The sequence below is a fragment of the Zootermopsis nevadensis genome, unplaced genomic scaffold (assembly GCF_977971745.1).
Source record: "Zootermopsis nevadensis isolate Lab colony 2312 unplaced genomic scaffold, Znev_1.0 Znev_ptg000025l, whole genome shotgun sequence".
NCBI lineage: Eukaryota > Metazoa > Arthropoda > Insecta > Blattodea > Termopsidae > Zootermopsis > Zootermopsis nevadensis.
Window position 1 is genome coordinate 8,199,750 of NW_028259157.1, and position 22,608 is coordinate 8,222,357.

At 39.1% G+C, this 22,608-nt stretch overlaps 2 long non-coding RNA genes across 3 annotated transcripts in view; one reads left to right on the top strand and one right to left on the bottom strand.

Annotated features, from left to right (window-relative positions):
• Nucleotides 1–22,608, bottom strand: part of LOC147872636 (uncharacterized) — a 225,448-nt gene that overhangs the window by 73,372 nt on the left and 129,468 nt on the right. For both annotated transcript variants that reach the window (XR_015537103.1, XR_015537102.1), the window contains exon 2: nucleotides 3,996–4,038. This is a non-coding gene — a long non-coding RNA (uncharacterized LOC147872636). The remainder of the gene's footprint in view (nucleotides 1–3,995; nucleotides 4,039–22,608) is intronic.
• Nucleotides 2,752–3,985, top strand: LOC147872637 (uncharacterized). Its single transcript, XR_015537107.1, has 2 exons — nucleotides 2,752–3,024; nucleotides 3,792–3,985. It is a non-coding gene; the product is annotated as an uncharacterized LOC147872637 (long non-coding RNA).

Consider the following 22,608-nt stretch of genomic DNA (forward strand, 5'->3'; position numbering starts at 1 on the left):
CAACAGGTTTCAACAGCTCTGTTAGATAATCGAAGATTTAATCAGTCATAAAACTTAAACATTAAAACCGCCTCTATTGGACTAGTGACGAATATGTCAGTAATTAAACTGCTGAAATAAGTTACCGATCTCTGGACACGTACAAATAGTAGCTGGCTGATACCGCGGCGACCACGTGAGTCAAGTTTCATTGCTGAAAGGCTACTTCCTCCGCGTATCTTTTCACACTGTGCAAAGAGGAATGGACCACAATGTGCTGATTTATGTGGAATCGTTGACTAACAGAGACAGAGCTAGGGATCTGGATAGGATACAGGAATGGGAAGAAGGATTAAAAGAAAGAAAGAAAGAAAGAAAGAAAGAAGAAGAGTGTAATAAATTATGCTCCTTTCACAACAGAAATTAGAGAATGAATTACTTCTATCTCTCTCTTCCACTACCACAAGCTCTGGCTTGTGAGTGGTGGAGTACTTGGAGCGTTATTAATGGCATTAAGAAAACGAGAGTTCACGAGCTAGAATAATTACATTTACCAACTCGAAGGTGTCAGAAATAGCGTTTCCAATATACAGAGGTAATGCAGTACTTTCTTTATTCTAATATTACGCCTGGAACACTTCACACAGCTGAGCTTCGAGAATGCGTACTATGTTACCTACAGCCTCTTCTTCTACCCCCACCCCGCACCCTTCTAGAGCTGCACTTTTCATTTGTGTCAACATGCCTAAGTGCAGACAGGCCTACGTGAAATTTTACCTCGGCCAGTGACTTTAATCCGCGTGACAGAATTAAATATTCTCTCCCTAATGTAAAGGTATTATTATCATAATCATCACCACCATTAAAATTATCAGCGTCTTAATTCAATACCATAATACTTCGTTATAACCTAACAGGTGTGATACTCATTGGTTTAGATATTCATTTATTACAGACACAAATCTATTGTAGCTAAACAAATATGAACGTAGATAGTCAGTAAGTGCTCTGTGGTGCGTTAAACATTCATTATATCGAAAAAAGGTTTTAAATACTCGTAAAAATTTCAGAGCTTAATGCGTTGTATACTTTACGCCATGCATCAATAAATGAGCAATTATTTTATATAAAAAAAATGAAAGTTCGATTTTAATTACAGATAAAGCCGAGATTATAGCGAAACAAATTTAAATTCGCTTACCAAATTTGTCCGCGTCATTTATCTTACAGAAGGGCAGGAGGAAGATCTGCGCATGCTCTGACCAGTACTAAAGTCCAAAATAAATTTATCCTTTATACGCACAGTTTGAGCAGCGTGTGTGCACATAACAGTGGCGCTAACACCGCTGAGCATAATACTGTTTTATAGGTTGTTATCCCACTATAAAACCAAGCCGCAACGAAGCGAAACAAAATCACTACAATGGAGTACAGAATCAGGGCAAAATGACGGGGACGAATCAGTTCTTATGCAGAAATGCCTGTCGACACGAATTATCAACCTTTCCGTCGCGTAGATGCGTCATCACCAGATACATTTTCAGACACTCTGTATTAGATTAGATTTCCGATAGGACCGGCTTGTTTGAGGGATGTTCTTCAGTAGCTGTGGTGACTTGCGAGTAGTTTCAGTGGAAAAGAGAAAGAAATGTCTTGAAGGGAGAAATGACAAGGAAGGTGGCTTCTAATACGAAAATGTCAGGGTGCCGAAGAGTGGAGTGGAGACCACACCCCTCCATCCTATCAGATACATTTCCACTTCTATGCCATTCGCGTAGCCTTCCACACTTCGCACACTTGTTCGAATAATCTCCCTTTTTGTCTACATTTCTGGGGTGCAAACTCTACGTAGCGCGGAACAAACACTTCGTTTAATTTTACGTCAGTTTCTCGAAATATAAATTCTGTCTCTTGTACACTCTAAATTGAAGAAATAAACCATCGACACACGTGTTACCGGATTCCCTTAGAAACGGAAAACACCTCACGTTAATAACCAGTTTTGCTACATCATGTCTTAATACTCCAGTTCGCAAACTAAACGTTACTTTTTATTACACCGAGTAAGTGTTTCAACTGTTCTAACATATTTTTACAAAAATCTGCTTGCTTTTATAAACTACCTACTCATTCGACAACAATTCCCTAACGACGGAGGCAGTATGACCTCTGAAACGTTGGTAATCATCTACCAGACTACACAGCGCAACAACCCAGAAGATAGAAATCTTCATACTCTGATGACGGAGGCAGTATGACCTCTGAAACGTTGGTAATCATCTACCAGACTACACAGCGCAACAACCCAGAAGACAGATATCTAAATACAGCATGTTTATCCGAATCGCTGCCATACTACGCGGCGCCAAAATCCAGAAGAACATCGCCATTAAGGGGACAATCATTTGACTCATATTTTCTCTAGTACCTGTCCAATGCAGAACGGGTGTACAACTAATATTACATTTTTTTTACAAAATCCAGTCCCAAGTTCTAAGAATTCAATTCTGCACACTGCAAAACATGGGACCACAGAGACGGAGAACTGACTTTTCAGTGTTCGCTGCGCAGGTCCTCTCATCAGACAGAACAGAAGACAAGAGACCGGAGAATTGAGAAAAAACACTCATGTTGAAGAAAGTTACGACAAACCTATCCCAGCGGCTTCCTCAAGTGAGATGGGGAAAGACAGAGCAGGACACAAATGGCGGTTTAGTGGAGGGGGGGGGGGGCCTCAGATCGCCTTTCCTTTCCATTCCAGTGGCAGCCGTCGTGCAGCTATCAGGCCTTAACACCCCCGCCATCAATCAGAGCCTGCCACAGAAAACCAGGCAGCAGAGCCATCCGAAGAGGCAGCTGGCAATCTACTGCACCAGCAAAATTCCCTTCCTCAATCTTTCATTCCCTCGTTACCTTAATCATTCAATCTTCATTACTCAAGAGACAAGACAGTAAGAAATTTCATGGATTTCCTTAGATACTCCCAGGTTAAACAACGTGTTACTTCGTGTAAGAGCAGTGCGAAGTCGACACAATACGGCATGGGTAAGTAGCCATCTATAATAAAGTAATAATTACTGTTTGGTCTATACGCCACGTGAGGGCCTTAGGGCGCGGACAACTAACATTGACTCGGGGGCGGTATCATACTGGCTTCCTGTTTGACATGAGACAGTGAGGTAACCCTGCGATTAACGATATGCGATGATTGTATATCATTAACCACAATTGAAGCACGAAACGCATACAGATAAACATAGAAAAGTCAAGTCCGTACTGCAGAAAAAAACACAACGTTTCTCAAACGCAGAGATCAAGGTCTTTAGGGAAATAATCACTGTTTGTTACTTGAGAGACAAAATTTCGTCAATGAAATTTCGGCACATCGTATGGCACGATATTCATCCTGCTAACTGTTGGAATGACAAATAAGCAGCAAATGCTGTCTCACTTCTGCACGTAACACTGGGAAACAATGCAAACACAATGGATAATGGCGCGACAGGCACATAAATACTCCGAAATGAGCGTCCTGTTTTCGTGCAAATTACGTTATTGTCTGGGGGGATTGTTACCTACTTGAAAGCGACGTTCGCTTGTCTCAGTATCGGATTCTGGTTATTAAAAGCAGGATTGAAGAACATAATCTCTGAATTAGAGACAACCAACATACGTTTTTAACCAAATATACGATATTGAACAACGACAGAGTACTTAAATTATGATTGTGGGACAGTGCGACACTGGAAAATACTTTTAACTTCCGCGAGGAACAAATTAGAATTCATAGCATTCGCTTTCCATCTTCGCAGGAAGGTGGGGAGACGAGGCGGAGAGAGTTGGGAGGAGCCAGACCTCAGGAATGAGAAAACACAACCACGAGATGGAACACGGGTTCATGGAAGCAGAAAGAAATGGTCACGAAAAATGTACAAGAAAAAAGGAAAGTTAGACACAAGGGAAGAATAGAAATAAATACAGTCAAATAAAGAAACAAAGAACGAAAGTACACTTACGTCCTTGTGCATCAAGATGACTCTGACGCACTCCTCTCCCAGGCTGCAAAACAAGACAACAGATGTTAGTTTTTAAATTTTAAAATTCTGTTAGAATACAGAAATTCTGCAATCATTAAAAATTACAGCTCAGAATAGAAATTTTAGCATTTTATTTGTTTCCATTTGCCATTGTGATTAACGGAGGAACATTTCGCAAAATTATATCAAAATTAATCAGACCAATTCTTATACGCCTGATAACCAGACTTCATGCAATACAATTTCTGTAATGTTCTTGACTCTTCTTTATTATCTAGAATTTTTCTTGTGCAGGCTTTTTATTTGAAGTAGAGGGGTGTGAAGGCAAATGTCGAAAGCAAAACTAGAAAAAATCGTTAGGAAATTATGTGCGTTTCAGATAAAATTACAATTTCCCACAGCAAATCTTTAATGTAATTTGATTTCCCATGCTCAAGACATGGAGAGATCAGTTCATAAACACAATAAAATATCAAGTAATTAGAAGAAGGGTACAAGATGTACTGAGTTGATTATTTCCTATTAAATCTAATCTCTCCGCCTTGAAACTGCATGCAGCCTAATTTACTGCTGTCAAATAAATACGCCCATAACTCAGCAGATAAAATACAACAGCATAATTTTAATAACGCATCTAATCAAAGACCATGTTGTTACTTAGGGTTAAAGATTTCATTGCAGAACTTTTGCAGTATAAATTATAATAAAATTTTGTATTAAAGACACCGTTGTTCGCTTAGCAACGCTTATAATCCCCAGGTGCGTTTCATTCAAATTGTCAAATGTTTGCGAATATTTCCTTTGCTTCAACATCATATTTTATTAAATTGTGGCCTACAATTTCAAAATGGCATAACAGCTACCTCCTAGTTGATGAATATGCGCTCTCTTAATAAATCACGTCTGACGTCTGTGGGCAACAGCTACTTTTAACGAGACACACTGTTCGCAAGAGGATTAAACTGTGCATCTTGAGAAATGCTTAAATATGATGCGATTGCTTAAATTTTCTAAGCAGTAGGCATATAGCCAAGCATTTGATCAGAACGTTTCCATATGAATACAAACACGCGTGAGACTGTAAATACTGCCACACACGAAATATTTGATTCTTACGACATTAGGAGTGGAATTTGGAATCTGGTATTACTCTTAGACATATAATATGATTTGTATGTAAACGATTTCGAACGTTTAAAAATGTGTAATACTGACCCAATAAGAGATGTCGATGGAGGTCTTCTGGGTTGTAACGCAGTGTAAATTTATGTAATTGAACATTTCGAGCTCATTTCTTTTTATCATTTCGTTGAGTTCAAACTATTTCTCTATGAAATTTGGACGTTGACTGGCTCACTGTCCATTTCTCAGGCGATACATGACTGAATTTGGATGTGATGGAATTAATGTTAACAGGAGAATACGCAATAGTCGGACGAAAACCCGTCTCAGAGCCAAACCACCACATCACAAAGACTGAACCGACCGCGACGCAAATTTGTACATACATTTCTTCTAATTATTAAGATTCATTCTGTGTTTGTACCGTCACAAAGAGCAAAGGGTTAACTAGCAATGATCTTTCGAATTCGTGTTACTGATGGAATAATTGTTCACTGATTTCAAATTAAACTGAATGCAATCCTCTGAGTACATCCTAGAACGAATCGCTCTCAAAGGACACAAATAATGTCTTGAAACGTAGCCCCGAAACTCACGTAAAAGATAGAGTAAGCTGAAGCACTTTGTAGCGATACCAAGTAACATTTTAGAAACGAACGAAACTAACCTGAATGAGAAACTGAGCACACAACGAAATGACAAAAAGCGATCCCGTGTTAGTCTATTTTTTTTAAATTATTTTATCTCAACAGGTGCGCGCAAAAGACGTCAATAACTCAATTCGTCTTAACTACTTCATCAGCCGACTCGTTTGTAGAGGTGATACTTCGTCTTTTTTCTGAATTTGGTTTCATCTCTTTGGTCCGCAAGAATACGTGCAGTTCTTTTTTTATCCTGACTGCATAGAGTGAAGTACGCCGTTAAACAGTATTTCGAGAGATTCAGTCGACAGTATTATAAGGCAGGAGTGTAATTAATGGCACAATGCAAGAGTTACAATAAAGTAACGAAAGAGACGGAGAACAGTCCAAGCGCTGGGCGTGCATCAAGCTAGTCTTCTGGGTTGCAATGTGGCGTGGACTTGTAGGTAAACCGACGTTTCGGAGGAACACATGACCCTGATTGCTGAGCGTGTTCTTCTAAAACGTTGTTATCTAGCTAAAATTGCAGGCGGTGTTACATACCTTACATCTAGATCAAGCTTTTACATATACAGGTGAAACTGGTTATATGCAATTTCGCATATCCGCTGAGTGTCATGAAGGAGTCGGTAACCTATCCATGGCCGAATTTTAAAGTTTATTCCTTGCGTCGAACCTTCTCCAGGCATATCAGGGAATGTGATGCAGATGATAAAATTTGCAATAAAGAATCCTGTTTTCAGTTTAACGTCAGCATTGCTATTTTCATACGTTAATTTTTTTAAGCGTTGTCGTTATATAACACAACTGTCACTTTCCAAATCACAGATCTAACCACATGACTCACCACCAAGCGCTAGAAAGTTTTCCTTATAAGAGTCAAGTAATACTCCGAAGAAGCAATGGAATCAGCTTTCGAAATATCAGCATGGCGCCGGCTAGTAACAGTGGCTTTCAACTTAATCGGTAAACGCACTTCATTTAACACAGAATAGTGTGAACCGACTCTCCTAATTCAAAGTTGCTAACAGTCACGTGATTTTTAATTTGAACAACATTCGACACCATTTCGCAGATTTTATTTTCAAATAAGAGATTCACGTATATTCTTCTCTTACGTAATCGTGCTTAGTTCTCATATAACATTTGAGATTTGAGGTTTTCACGGCGTCGATTATGAAGACGACTGCCTCCTCCGACAGAAGTTTACAGACTTTTCAGAAGCGCTTTCTGCCTCCATCATCAAGGGCAAAGAGTGATCAGACTGGAAATACCTTTACAAACGGTAAAGATGAGTCATTGTACAATAAAGCGTAGGAACACAGATAGAACAGTCCACCTTTCCTCCGCGGATAGTGCATGTGGACTGGTTCCATTGTATTCTTGTGGAGACAGCGTTAACAAGTTTGTCGGCGTGGTTTTATCAAGATCCTGACTACAGAGCCATACGTTGAGACGAGAGTCTGGTAGTTTACGTGTAGATGATGCCTCTAAATCCCCGTTTCAGCCTTCCTAAAATCTCATCAGCTTTACGTCTTCTTTTTCTCCTCGTTTCTTTCGCCTCAACCGACCAAACGTAGGCGAGGATTCGCACTCAGCAACCTTTCTGCTAATTGGTCGCTTTAATCAGCGGTTAGTAATCCTTTTTCACTGAAATTTAAACACTTAGCTGACGATGACAAAATGAGGTTTCCACTTACAGAAATAAAGCAGATAAGAATCACTGACTATGGATTAGGTACTTAATTCTGTATTTCCAAATCAATTCAGTTTTTAAGTTACGTCTCTACAGAGATTCTTATAATCTCAATCTCATTAAACCTCTGGTAAGGAAATGTTCTTAGATGATGAAAGAAGAATTTGAAGGGTACATAATGAGATGAACACGAATTAAAACTTTTGTAAATTTACATCTTGCTTTTGCCAAAGAGTCGACATTGCGAATAACTGTAACTGTGTGAGAAATTAAACACAGCGCAGAGCGTCACATCAGTAACATTTGCAAAGGACAAGAAGCAGAAGGCATTGGGGGACCGATAATTCCATGAAGAACGAAGAATAAACAAAAACATGCTTTCAGATCTAAGCAAAACTCAGCTAAGAAAAATTTATAAGACGTGAGTGTGAAATGTACTGGAACCATACCCTTGGATCTAGATTATTTAAAGACGTTGAATCCTGTGAAGCGATTCTGTGGTTCCAAAAATGTGACTGATCATAGTCGGTGAAAGGGGAAAAATTTGTGAGAGAATAGTTGTGGCCGATTCCAAGGTACAGCATTCACTTTCGAGGACTGAGAATGACGACGAATGACCCAGGATAGTCGATGTTATTCGACCATGGCACCTAATTCATTCAAGAAAACAGAAAACTAGGAAACAAGGACGTAGATGGAGGGTAAGATTTAATTATGTTTTAAATAAATTTAACGTGAGAGTCTGAGATACATCCCTTAAAATGCAGAATTTTTTTTGGCCAGTTTAATATATATATATATATATACACACACACACACAAAACTTTTCCTAAAGCCATGTTTAACGAGACTGTAATAAAAAGATAAAACGTGAAAAAGCAGACTTTTTGAAAATTTTGAAATTATTTCAGTTGCCAATTTGAAAGTAACTGCCATTTCGTAAGGTCACGGGAAGGAGATTGTGTGCCAATCCTCAAACTGTTGAGACACTGAGACACACATTCCTCCTCGTTTTACACGCGGCTTTAACCTCAAGGTTGCATTTCATAGGCAGATGCCCGCGACTTTTGATAAGTTTACCGGCACGCAGCAATTGTTTGTCGGTATCCATGCCGACACGTACCGGCTGAAAAAAGCGTTGTACGTACATGTGTATAGACTTAGTCAAATCTTTTGATATCTGACGAAAATTGCATCTCCTTATCCTGTTAAGTGCCGCAGAAGTGGGAACGCAGAGCCATCAATCATGGACAAGCAGCTGGAACGAAACTTAGAAGCACAGACTTGCTCATGGCTTGAGCGCTCTTGTTTTCTCTTTTCCCCCTCACGGTATGGAGCACAGAAAGGCAAGAGCCGAGAAAAGCGATTTTAAAAGCAATTTGACAACGGCTGACTCATTATACCAAAACTATTTTGTGCATTTTCCGATGTTATGTCACATAGGCCTCTATGGCGTTTTGGAAACCGACTCCACTCTTGTTGTTAACAAACTGACAGATGTTTTGCTAATTTTTATTTGCACAGATGATTATCTTGTGAATTGTACCAGTTTATTCCCTTCGAAAAATGTGTAATAACTTATGGCTTACAGGTGGTAAAGCTGAAACCGCTCCTGAAATTGCAAAGACAGTGAAACAAAAGACGCTGGGAAAATTAACATCAGACATCAAATTATTTAGAAGTTAAAACTGTATCGAAGATAATTCTGACAGGCTGAACGTCTCCCAAATACAAACGTTCATTGAGAGATGTAAGATGTGCGTGCGTGTTTCTTTTAAACTGTTAATACATTTACCATCTGGAAAAAAAAAATCCATGACTTTTAAGGAAACACAGCAAAAGGTTTGGTGCACATCGTAAGGAGTCTGCAGCGAATAAACTTCTCTTCTCCTTCTATGGCTCTCTGGTCCGTATTCGGTCCATGGCCTCCTCAATTCTCCTCTTCCATTCGGTCCTCTGTTAGGTCCGTCTGTCCGAGGCTTTAATCGAGGTTTCGAAACATCTTTTTTTTAAGGTGCAAGGTTGTTAGCCTTGCGACCAACCCCCAACCTGGAGGACCAGGGTACCTGTCTTAGTCTGACCTCTCCCCCTCGACCATTCTGGCTAGGGAGGCCCTACCAGTAACTCTTGGGGTCACTGAGGTACTCGAGCCCCACCACCACGACAAGGTTCAGGTACCATTAAGTGGGGCAGCGAATGAACTGGTTGACAAATATGAGATAAGTTTGACCACGATTACAACATTTTATGACTTTGCTTCTGTTTCATGACGCGAAGTATATATAATTAGTGAACTCTGCTGTTAGTGTGGTGTAATTTATACTCTTCCGTCTAACAGGGTTCTAGTATTATTCTAAAAGTTATCATCACTGAGCGCAAAAAGCAATTCCCCGGGATAATTATGAGAACATTATAAGAGAAGCTGTTGCATTTCAAATGCACTTCATTTCTTTCGAAGTTACTAATCAGTATCTAAATTAATTCAATGTCAGTCCATTAATGACGGTTCATCAATATTTTTAACACTATACAATATTAATTTGTCGCTTTTCTGCATTTGGAATGTGTGAACTGTATTTAATACCATATAGACAGGACCTAACAAGTCACCTCATTTGAAAAACATTCACAAATACCTCAGTGTCAACGGAGTTCATATGATCAGGAAGTTCCGATTACAGTAATTTAGAACACAATGATAGGAGGATTTTATCCTACGTCAGTTTTGTCATAGTAATCAGTAAAAGGGGGCAACAGCGAAATAATTTATACTCGTCATAAATAAAACGTTTGACATGGAGCTTAAAGAAAGATTTTCATTTGCGGAAAAAACCTAGTGAATGATATTGTTTCGATGATACAGTTGTATTGAAAATGGCTCCCGATAATAAATTACAGGTACACGTATTTCCGCTGCAGGCACACGAAACGAAAGGCAATTTTAAAAAAAACAATAACACAACACAGCACTCAACACATATTCTGTTTTTAAATCTCGCCTAATTCAGCATTTGTTCAGGACTAAAATATTGTTGCTCTGTTTACTGTTTGGAACAAGTAGGATTTGAGGATTTCACGGCAGTGAGTCCGACGATACCTGCCGTCTTGGTCGTAGCGCCATGCAGTTTGGCAAAAATTTAACAACGTTTCGGAAGCCCTTGCTGCCTCCATTATCAGGGCGATGATATAATTTCAGAATCTATTCTGCGTAAACAGATATGTAGTTTTCTTCAGAAATTCCAGGAAAAACTCTGTGTAATTGCAGACTTACTGAAATAATACCAAAAGATACAATTAAAAGAAGTGTTCTGCTAAAAAAAAAAGCCTACTAAATTTTGCATAATTTACTCCCTTATTATAACAATGCGTTTTATATAAGTTGAATATTTTATGGCGAATTGATCTCGAATATCCTAATTATGAGTGGAAATTCCATTTCCACCCTGTTGGGAAAGTCTCCTCCCCTTCTCACACTCAAAATAAATTCGATTCAGTACCCTACGACTTACGAAAGACTGTACTAAACATGTCGAACAAAGAACTTTACAGTCTGGAAAAAAAAAATACTCTGCATCGGTAAGCGCAAATATGTTTACGATCTGGCAACTCAAAGTACCTCTAGCAAAACTGAAGGCGAGTGGGGGAGGGATTCCCCAAAGCTGCGAAAATTAACACAGCGCTCTCAGCCTTACCTCAACCTTGATACTATATTAATTCTTGACACCAATACCGTACTTTCCAGCTTTTCGATTAAAGCTTAAAAATACACTGTAAAGCACCTGGAAAGTCATCGAATTCCTCTCAGTGATCCCAGTGGTAAATAGAATAAAATCTTGATATATCTGTGGAATACCTGACGTGTCTTCATCTATACATGATTGTAAGTGATAAATACAGTAAAATAAATTATTTTTATCTATCTATAACAGAAGCCTTTAACTGCTGTGATATCCCTCCCTCTGTGAAAATAATACAAATAATCATGGTTGGAATGTTACCGCCTTTATTCCCTAAATTACTTTCGTTTTAATATTTTTGTTGGAACAGGATGTTATATTGTATTTTAAAACCTTTATTGGAACAGCATAATGTATACATTTATTAGAAGAATTTAAAGCTATAAAAATATGGGTAATAATTAATGACAGGGCTTGTTGTGGTTTCTGTAAAATGGGAGGATAGGCTATAAGCACATTAATAACAGTTGTGTTCTACTGCTCTGTATTAAATCCCCTTTTTAGATCGTTAATGGATTGAAATAACGCGTATCTGTTGCGTTAATTACTGCACAAGAAATTAGGGCGTAATTAAAACCTATTGAGTTCATTAAACTGCCTAATCTTGTATAAAGCAAACCAAATATTAAACTCTACCTGTAAATGAAACTGCGTCTAGTAACATCATTAAATTTTTCTTATTAATAATGCATGTCAGAGTAATAAATAAAAATTTAAAGATGTGTAGACAAAGCCACGTTATCGAGTTGCGGCGAACAATAAATCAAACACACTTTCAAAACCAAAATTACGTTCTTATAGAGTTACACTTATTTAGCATTAACATCTACGCAGACCGGTCAAAGGAGAAATCATTTCTTGCAGAATGGATTTATGAAATAATCGCTGTTTACAACGAGAATCATACGAAACACATAAAAACAAAATGAAGAGTTTTTGATTTTTGAAGCAGTTGGGGCATACAGTTACCACTGTACTTTAAACAGTACGTGTTAATACGGGTAATGCCAAGGAAAGCGCAGTGGCATTATCTTACCACTTCCTGCAGAGTTTGAAAGAAAATTCGGAAAAACTATTTACGCGTCTGCAGTAATTCTGACAGACACTAAATCATACGCAGTTCACTTACTCCAACGTGACTGTCAAGTTTTAAGTTACTCCCTAGTGTTTACGTACGTACGCTGAAGATCAGTTAAACACAAATATTTCTTCTACAACAAAAGGCAGAAATAGGAAAGGGAAGATGAAACATGATAGAACATGAAAGAAACCGCACTTCAGAATAGAAGACACGAGGGAAGTACTTGCAACTTGAATCTTGCGTTTCATCTTTCTTTCGCGTTTTAATAAATACGTTATGACAACGCCAGAGGAATCTTAAAATACTCAGAATGGAGGTAGAGTATTATTTAAAATTTGCTGACAAAGAAAGAAAATCAAACTACATATAGAAATATAACTGTCTAGGTCTGTACAAAAACTCATTCAGAGAATAGTTTCAGAAATAGCAAAATTTTAATATATTAACGAATAACAAAGTCCGCGGTTACTCAATGACCATTTGTATCACGGAGCCCGATTCCCGCTTTCCTGAGCACGTGTCCGATAAAGTTCAGTATGGAAGGCGAAGGGACAGACAATAATTAATAATGAAAAATTATTCAACTTTGTGTTACACTTACCTACGACCAGACGAACTGTATTCTTTTTTCCCTGAGCGCAAATCGGCAGCGAGTCAGAGCCCGGAATTTCCCTGCCAATTATATCTAAATCGAAGACGTTCTGTACGCAGAACCAACCAAGCTTCAAAATCGCAACGTATCGTGTCTTGGATACTGAGTATGACGTCGCAAATTGCTTCAAAACGAGTGTGTTCAGGACGATTATATCGGGGTCACAAAATAGAAACGTGTCTAACAGCGCAGATAACAATCTACCGCTTCATTATTTCATTATTTGTCTATTTTATAATAAATGCTTTCATGATGAAATAACTTACTTCTAAATCAGAATACGTAATAAAACACAAATGAAAAAAATCTGATTGTAATACGCGGTACTTCTAAGAACGTAATTGCTTGTATTATTTATTTGGTGATATAACACAACAATCTGAGCGAAGTGAACTGGTGATATTACCAAGCGACTGAAAAAATAATGACACGTATAATTAATATGAATGGGACAAATTTCCTGAAATGAAAGAAATGTCCTCCATCAGCGCAGCGAAGGAAGCTTTAGTTCCACAATGGCGGACAGATTCCAATATCCATACAAAAGAGGCGGTAGATATAGTTCCCTCTGTTGGAGACAAAATCTCTCACCCCTTTCCGCACCCCATCCCTTCTCTAATAACCGCACAATCGGACCACGATATTAAAACACATAAATTTTCTGAAATGAACACAATTTTTTTCGTAGCAAATATGAGGAAAATTGTAATTCTAAAACTCCTCACATAGATCCCTTACATATATATTATATAACACTGCAGTGTTAGGTGCGATCTGTTACAACAGACCGGTCTACATATCCATTTTGTGAGCCTAAATTTTAGACGCGGAATTTAACGTGCGAATAAAAAATAATAATAACAACAACTGTATATATGCAGTTAATGTCGTTTCTATGCCAACATGCTTTATACACTGTTTGGTCCTGTCTCCTGGGTCAATGCGCAGTGCAGTTTGGCATAAGTTCACAGACGTTTCGGAGGTTCTTGCTGCCTCCATCATCAGGGCACGAGGTAGTGTCAAGGATGGTCCACAAATGCTTGTAGGACTTTGCGAACTTTTATATAGCCTATGTCATGTTAAATCCAGGCTACTTTGAGTAAAATAAACTTGAAAACAAATTATTATAACTTATTCAGACGAATATTTTATAAACTATAGTACGTATTTATAGGGAAGTTCAAAAACTTTAGAGAACGTCCTATCGCAGCCTAAAATACATAGGAAATTCCAACCACAAAAGCGCTGTCTAGCGACAGATTTTGATCTTGGTGCATCTTCTTTGAGGCATTCAGGGTTATATTCGGTTCTTTCAGGACGATACCAGCACAGTATTCTACACCGAGAAAGGGCATGACAGACATCCAAATCTTTAGAAACTTGGTGAGATCTCAGGTTTCCACAACGGCATGAAGATGACTGTCCGCTGGGTTGCTGCAATGTCCGGTAGAAGTTGACCGACGTTTCAGAGGTGTTTACTGCCTCCACAATCAGGGCTAAGAATCGAAACTACGCATTTAATTGAAAATAATGGTTACTCAAGAGACACTGTACAACCCTGAGATTGTATTCTGAGTTTTGGCTCTCCCTGAAATTAAGCTTCTTCTCAGACGCCTACTACCTAGCCAAGCCCTGAATAAATCAAATGAGCAAATGAGGTACTGAGAATAGCGTAAGTTTGCTGTGAAGGCAAATACTTAGTTTATTATGATGCATTACATATTTGTTACATTTGCATTTAAGATGTTCTAAGAAACAGCCATGTGGGTATATCGGGCAACAAAGAGGGCTCTTCGCAATCAACCAAGATAATGATCTGGGGTGCAGAGCCCGCGGATGTGCGGATTCCTCAAGTTTAACATCATCACTTTGTTTTAAAGAGAACACAATTAGTAAAAATTGCGTAAAAATTTTGTTTTCAAATATTCAGTAACTAATAATCAGCTGTAGATTTGGGAAGCATAAAGTTTGTCTAAATAATATTTATAAAATAATTTCCTACCCTAAGAGAAGAGAGCTTGTATAGGATAATAATACCTGCTTCTTCTGAAGACCATAACGAAACCAACACATACCCTCTGTGGGCAAAATACAGAGTTACTGAAATCCAAAGTGGTACATATAGCTACCAGACGAGATTTAAGCTTCTCACGGTGACGGCTGTTACTCATAGTTCTGATAATGGAGGCAGCAAGAACCTCTGAAGCATCGGTAAACTTCTACCTGACTACACGGCACAACATTTCAGAAGACCACTTGCCTTTAATTAAGTAATGTGGGGTATAAACATCAACTCAGTTACTTCTCGAGCGTAGGTAACACGAAGTGAAGGAGTACAGAAGAACGGATACAGACCCTCTGAAGCTGAGACTAGTGGTCAGCTTCACGTTCCGGGCAAGTGTCCAAGTATCTGTTGATTGGAAGGTTGTTTATCTCATAAATCGCTTCTAATTCTCTGCCAAGACCAGTACAGATGAAAGATTATATAAAAATAACCCCGTCTCTTAACGACTCCCTCTCAACTGCGGAGATAATGTAGCTTCGAAAGAGATATTAAGATGAATCACGAGTTGGTAAAAAATTTAAAGGAAGCGATCTAGGCCTCTTTCTGGATACTATTCAAGGATTACATTGGTCTGCGTGAATAAAACCACGAAAAGACTCTGCCTAGAAGATTTAGCCACATCACTACAGGAATCTGTCCAGTCAAATCTACACTGTCTCTAAGACTGAAAAAAATTCGTTAAGATTAACATGAAATACGAATAACAACACAAGAATCAAAACGATCTCTCGAAACTGATATATCTTTTCACCTTATACACTGCAAATAAATATTAAAATACCAGACAGCTTTTAATTCACTGTCTCCAATGATTACTCGTAGTTCTTGTTTGATTTTATATCTACACGTTCGTGCATTATGAAAGTCCAATTAAAAAAATAGACGATCTATAATAATGACTATGGCTATGAATAATGGCGTCTGCTCGACACCACCTCTCGCCCGACGTGTAACAGTTATCTTAAGACGTGATCAAATTGATACCGTACATATACATACAGTCATAATCTTAAGGTGGTTCAAGCGCTCCAAAGGGGTTTTAGATTAGAATGATTGCAGACATCACGTTTTATCTTTTCCACTTCCAAAGTTATTAAAACCATTTACGAGAAGGAGATATAGCAGTCGTAAACTCTCATTAAGAGTTTGAAACATGAATCATTGTTTCCAGACATACTCAGAAACGAAGCTGCTTCATTTAAATCTTGATGTAATACAAGCATTACAAACCAGTCTTTTGTCCAGATTGGGATGGGAGAGAAAAATAGTCTCACTGCATTCACCGACCACGTACGTACGCAAGTAGTCACATACTGACCTCTGACCACCTGTTAGCTTACAACTCTGCTAGATTGGGGCAGGGCACTGCATAAAAGCAGACAATCGATCGAATCTCATCTGATTTCTCCTGCACATTACGACGTACAGGGCAACACACAAGTAGCTAAACAGTTTCTAGCCGAGTTTTAAGGGACGCATCCTGTTGTGTGTTAAACGTTAGATTCACAGTCCGTCTACACCACTATTTCTGATTATAGTTTATTTAGAATCCAATACATGTTTCGACCTACCAGATACCAATAGACATGACCGCTAATTTATATACACATATTCTGTTACTGGCTTCCCCATGCAATGGACCGTGTCTTAAGGAGCCTATCTATTTGTGTACAGTGGATATGTTCCTCGAACCTAGTTTTAAAATTTCTTCCCCTTTACTCCCATATAATATTCATGGCATTCTTGGCAAATTAGCAGGTAAATTCAACTTTTGTTATATTGGTCTGTTATTTATGTTTCCATATTTAGCATCGGACGTTCTGAAATTGATAATGGGTCCTGTATTTTTGAAGAGGTGTGATTTTTTCCTGTCAATCTAACCCAAAGTTCCTAGCCATTTCCACCCTGACATCTTCAGAAAAATGCCTTCTACTTTTTTTTTAATATATTTTCATAGCAAATGTTTGAAATCCTCATGGTACTTTCGATTTGTGAGACGTTCCGCATGGCTATCTTAAACTGCCAAGAGGTGCCAAGATTGGTTTCTCTCTTAACTGGTAGTGTTTCAAAGCAAATATATACAAAGCAGAAGAACCGGTTTCAAGGCAATATATCTCGTTCCTGGCATGAGACATAGTCGATAGCCAAATCCAAAGATCGATCCCAATGATTTAGTCGAAGTTACATGCTGGACATGATAATACCCACTTTCGTAATGAGTGAGGTGTATGGTATCATAACAGGTTTCAAGAAAAGTCACTGTGTGTGTACGGATATGAAGGAAGTATGGCTGTGTTTTTATGATCCAAGGTTTCAGTCATTATTGGTTGATTCACCAGTGTCTAACTCCTCCTTTGCTCCTTAGCGAATGTCAAACATCCAATTATTCGTGATCAGCACACTAATGGTGATATCAGTCTGTTCTGCTAGAGATAGACCAATTTGGCCATTAAATTACTCACACGCTGCTTATGTGCACCATCAGAAATTCCCGACTGTCTTCGTCTTTCAGAAAGAATTACTGAATGGCTTCTTCATAACACGGCATAGAAAGTGTTAAAGAACCAAAAACCTTCGCAGAACGAGAAATCTGTGAGATTTCAAATTCTCACAGCTATAAATATGGCGATGACTATCTTCTGGGATGCTGCTTCGTGTAGTCTGGCAGAAATTTACCGATGTTTCAGAGGTTCTTACTGTCTCCATCATCAGGCCGATTCGAGGAATTAGTGTCTTGTAAAATCCTTAGCAGTGACCGATACAGAATAAAATACACACTAGAAGGCAACTCAAGTTCAGAAGCTAATGTTGAAATCGGCGTAGAAGCATATATTTTAAGTCTCCCCAACAAATGAAGTACCGAATTTACGAGAGCAATTGCATGCTCTTACCGCTTTCAAATATACATGATGTAGGAAGAAGGGGCTCCTGAGAGTCAGGATTGGTTTTGCACTGCTTGTGAGTACCAAAGGCCCTTGAGATACACCTGAAACATTGCTCGTCCTCTCTCGATTCGTCGGAGTACGGAAGGCATTTACCTGATACCGTCTTATAAAATGCCAACAAGTCTTCGGGGAGTCTTCCAACGTATCCATTTCGGCCTCCATTGCATGTTTTAAAGTATGACTGGTCAATGCCGAACGTGAGAACGATATATGCCCTAAGAGGATCTTGACGTAGGTACGTGTACTCGACAGATATTGCCAACAAGGGCGGAGCCTTCACTTTAACCGTGTTAGCCTAGCCAAGACCTTGAGAGACGAAAAGCCGTCCGTCTTGCTTTTGTGGATGGGTGGTACTCCATACACTGGAGCACAGTAAAACCGATCAGATGAAATGCATCGTTAGCCAGCTCCAGACAGCTAGCCGCTCGCGGCAAGCATAAGCTTGGTTGGCATTTATCTCATCGGTTCTGCTGTGTTGCAGTGTATGTAGTACCATTGAACCACGAAATTACGAAAGAATACTTGTAAATTTTTAGTATAGTGCACGTGGCAATAATATATGCAAATGTATAACTGCACATTCGCGAGGAAATTCACGACATGATCGCGAATGAGGTCATGGACTTGATAAATATACCGGTATTTCAGTAGGTCTACCTTTTAGAAAAAAATATGTTATCCTTTTCACTTTCATTTACATTTCAAGATAAAAGTCAAGAGATGGCGCTGTGCGTAATTAATTACATACCATTTCAACAAAACGTGTGGGGAGCGGAGGTGTAGCTCCGTACATTCTTAATCATCGCACAAGATGGTGGTGTGTGGTCACGGAAAGAAACGTAGGAACTCTTTCGATAGGACGCTGGTGGGCCACAGCGAAAAGGAATCTGTTCGACCGGCTCGTAGCAAACCACCATAATTACCGACCTGTTACAGCCAACAACATATCTTTAATCCCGGAAGCACAACGATGTAACAAACAAACGATGATGCTAAACAAGATTTTAGATTCTCTTGGCAGTGAATACAAAAACAATCCAGAAGACAGCCATCTTAGATGATGCAAAACTTTGTGATATGTCGTCACAGCACTTGTGTGTCCTAAAAATTACAGAAAAATCCACGAATTCTAGAATACGTGCCACGAACATGTGCTACTACTGGAACCAAAAAAAATGGACGTATTAGAAGGAGAATGTAAGACTGGAATGAGTTGAGACGGGTCACCGATCTACCTTGTACATGGTCATACGAATTAAAGCCGTGTTGCGAAAGACGAACACAACCGGGAAACTCCAATGGTACAAGTAAACATCAGACGGATAATAAAACCAGCAGACAGAACAATGCCCACCAGAACACTCAAATGATCAGAACCGAACCGTTTAAACATCTGTCGTCGTATTAAGGAACTCACTTAAACGGACTGATTTCGTTTTAACTGCGCTGTGCGCGGAATAATAGTACGCGTGGCATCGGTTAAGGAACCACGAACGTCAATTCCTGAAATCTCGGACATAAAATCTTTTATAATTTCTTTGTTTCTGTATGCAACACAGAAAAAAACTTTCTTGCAGGAAGCATGGCTGATTTCCGTGAAAAAAACAGTAGTGTCGTAGCAGTTAGTTAATGGCAGTGCTGTACCACTTTCATAGTAGTGCGTACTTCATACTACTGTCCGTAGAGCTAAAGCTACTCGTCACCCTAGCGCAAACCCACGTTTTCCGATTACACATTTCATCAAGCATGGTTCCTGCTGGACCATACAGACCTATACGCCATCACATTGTATAGCAACACACCCCAGCACTTCGATCAGCTCTTATTTTTGGCGACTTCCCCCATCTCCGACCCCAAACGATGTTGATTTCATCCCTTCTACATATTTAGACCTCATCACTAGGGTGCAAAGGAGAGGTACTTACATGGATTTAAGTGAAGCCAACTGTGCGGAAAACAGTCGGCAAATAAGAGACCGGACGCTGAAGTGTATACTATATTTATGCTATATTATATATCTATATATACTATATCAGCAATAGTAAGTCAATTTTCTATCAAGAAGGTTATTCGTAAAATAAGTACCAACGCTCACAGCTGAAACAAACATCGGAATGTTCTGTTTGTCCACATGTCTGTCTGTCTGTCGTACATTTCAGCCGGATAGACCGTGCTGTCATCTATCAGCAGTGTACGAACTACGCCTCACCCAATGTCATGGAGTACAACCACTATAATGCTAATCACGACGGCCAATTTCTGCCAGACTGACAACGTATTCTGTTCCACCATCGGCTGAAGCCACGTGCTACATGACATAATCGGAACTACAAGTCAAAAATCTTAAATTACTTCCGACGTGAATCAAGACATGTTTGAAAACGGCGCTCCAGAAGACACTAATTCCCACTAAATGACCTCCCAAGACATGATTTTGTTAAACATGATAAACAACATATTCTATCTCTTTAAAATTGTGATCGCAAATAGCAGCAGAGTGATTAGAAATCGTACTTCGTATTCTGGAGGCCCCGGGTTTAAACCTCTGCGCGAAGACCGGCTATCGTAACTCATGTGTTCCCCTCCAGGAAAATACCGAGATTGTAGCTAACATTAGGAGAACCTTTTCCTTCCATATCCTTTCCAATTCATTATTCATTATTATTCCTGTCACTGGATGCATTGGTCTGCGATAGCACAACATTCGACTTAAGACTTTGGACTGCTTTATAGACTCCGCTAGCGTGCATCATCCCATTCCAGTTTTATCCTCCATGACAGCCCAATCTCGTATCAGCTGCTCCATACCTTACTCGATTGCTCTGACCGAAGTAAAGCTGCACTATCGATTTAGTATTCTACACTGTGTTCATTATGAGAACAGACGGCGAGTCGTCTGAGGCTGGAGGTAATCGGGTGGTGTGTCATCTCAGCGGATTGCTGCTTCTCCTCTACACTCGTACTTCTACGTAGTTGCTCATGGGCGTCCCAGAAACCGTTCATACAGCCTTAATTTTAATAGAAAAGTTAGTCAACTGTCAAATGATGGTTAGGGAGGGTTGAAGGACTTCAATACCGTACAAAACATGTGCTGTCATACGGAAATTGAAACATCTGACACACATTTTTAACTCAAACATTCACGGTCACGCATTTTATAAAGTTATTCACACAAAGATTTTAAGTAATATTAATCATAATGGTCTCTCTTGATGACGACTTGTCAATAGTAGTAAATCGACATAATCAAAAATCCTTCATTCAAGTACATTTAAATTCACTTGCCCTAATACGTCGCCAAAAGGTGGAGGAAAGACTGCATTGCTTTAAGATCCCTAAGAAGCTATGCACGGTAACGAACCAGTTGCTTCCAGGATCTTGTGACAATGACCAAGAATGTCACGAAGGAATTTCCTTTAGGGGCTGATTACTGTCTGGGTAAATAACATGCATATTGTGCCGAAAGTTATGCACGTGTTCAGGTCCAGCCCTTTGCTGTACACAGAACTCGCTCCTGATTTGCTTTAATTCCTAATGACAATGAATACCTTCATATAACTGGTTCATCAGAAAAAAACACCCGTTTCCTTCGGCCTGAGAGAAGAATACAAAGCCAACCTCAAATGTGTATATTCTTTCAACAATCCTTAACCAACTATAATCTAGCCACAACGTTTCGGAAATCGGTTATACATCCATTCTTTGGTGCAAGAGGGATAGAAGTCTAATCTGTCTCCCCCCCCCAGATAGAGCTAGTCACAAACCACGAGGTCCAGGTTTTTGTCCTCCTTTCGTCAGAAGAATGAAGTGGAACTAACTTCCGAAACGTTGTGATTTTAATATAACTAGAAAATGAATAAAAGTAAAAAAAGATTCTTCATATTTGATTTGACAAAGGTATCAAACTTGCCAGTTTGTGTGCTTGGCCATTATAGAATGCATTTGTCTCGTGGCTTCGTTCAGAAATCTACCTCCATTCGAGGTTATAATTTCTATTTGTCTTATTAGCCACTCTTTGAGAGCGCTCTACGTTCGGTTCTACAGCGTCGTATGAATGTTGAGGAAGGACACGGCATGTTTCAAGCAGCTCCATTTTTTCAGAATTTCAGCCGTGTAATTCTCCCTATGTGTACTCTTGTGAGAAATTTGAAGAAAAAATTATGTTTTATATTCGTAAGAAAATAGCGCAATGTAACACACCTTTTTTTTTCCTCGCAGAGAATTTAATGGAACTTTTTCTTTAACGTTTGGTGTGTAGGGCTTCAGTGAGGAAATGTGAAGGGTTTAACCAGATTTGTCTACTCTCAAGAAAATCTAAAGACATCTAAAAAATTAAGTTCAATGTGTCGTGGTAGGAAGAAAGTTCTTCAAACGTTACTTCTTTTCCTCCTTTGACTACCGAGCTGACAAGTTTTCCCTTAGGAACCACATACAATCACGTAACAATGCACGGAAAATGAATCTAGCAAAGGAGAGGACATCGCTAACACAGTTGCCATTTCAAAACCGAAGAACTGATTTAATTTTTATCGGGAAACTCTCTGCTTCTCTGAACGGAGACCTCAGAGCGTCGCTGCCTTTGAAGAGGATATAGCACAGACGCATTGTTCAAAACGCCAACTTTCATTTTGTGGAACATTTAAGCAGTTTCTT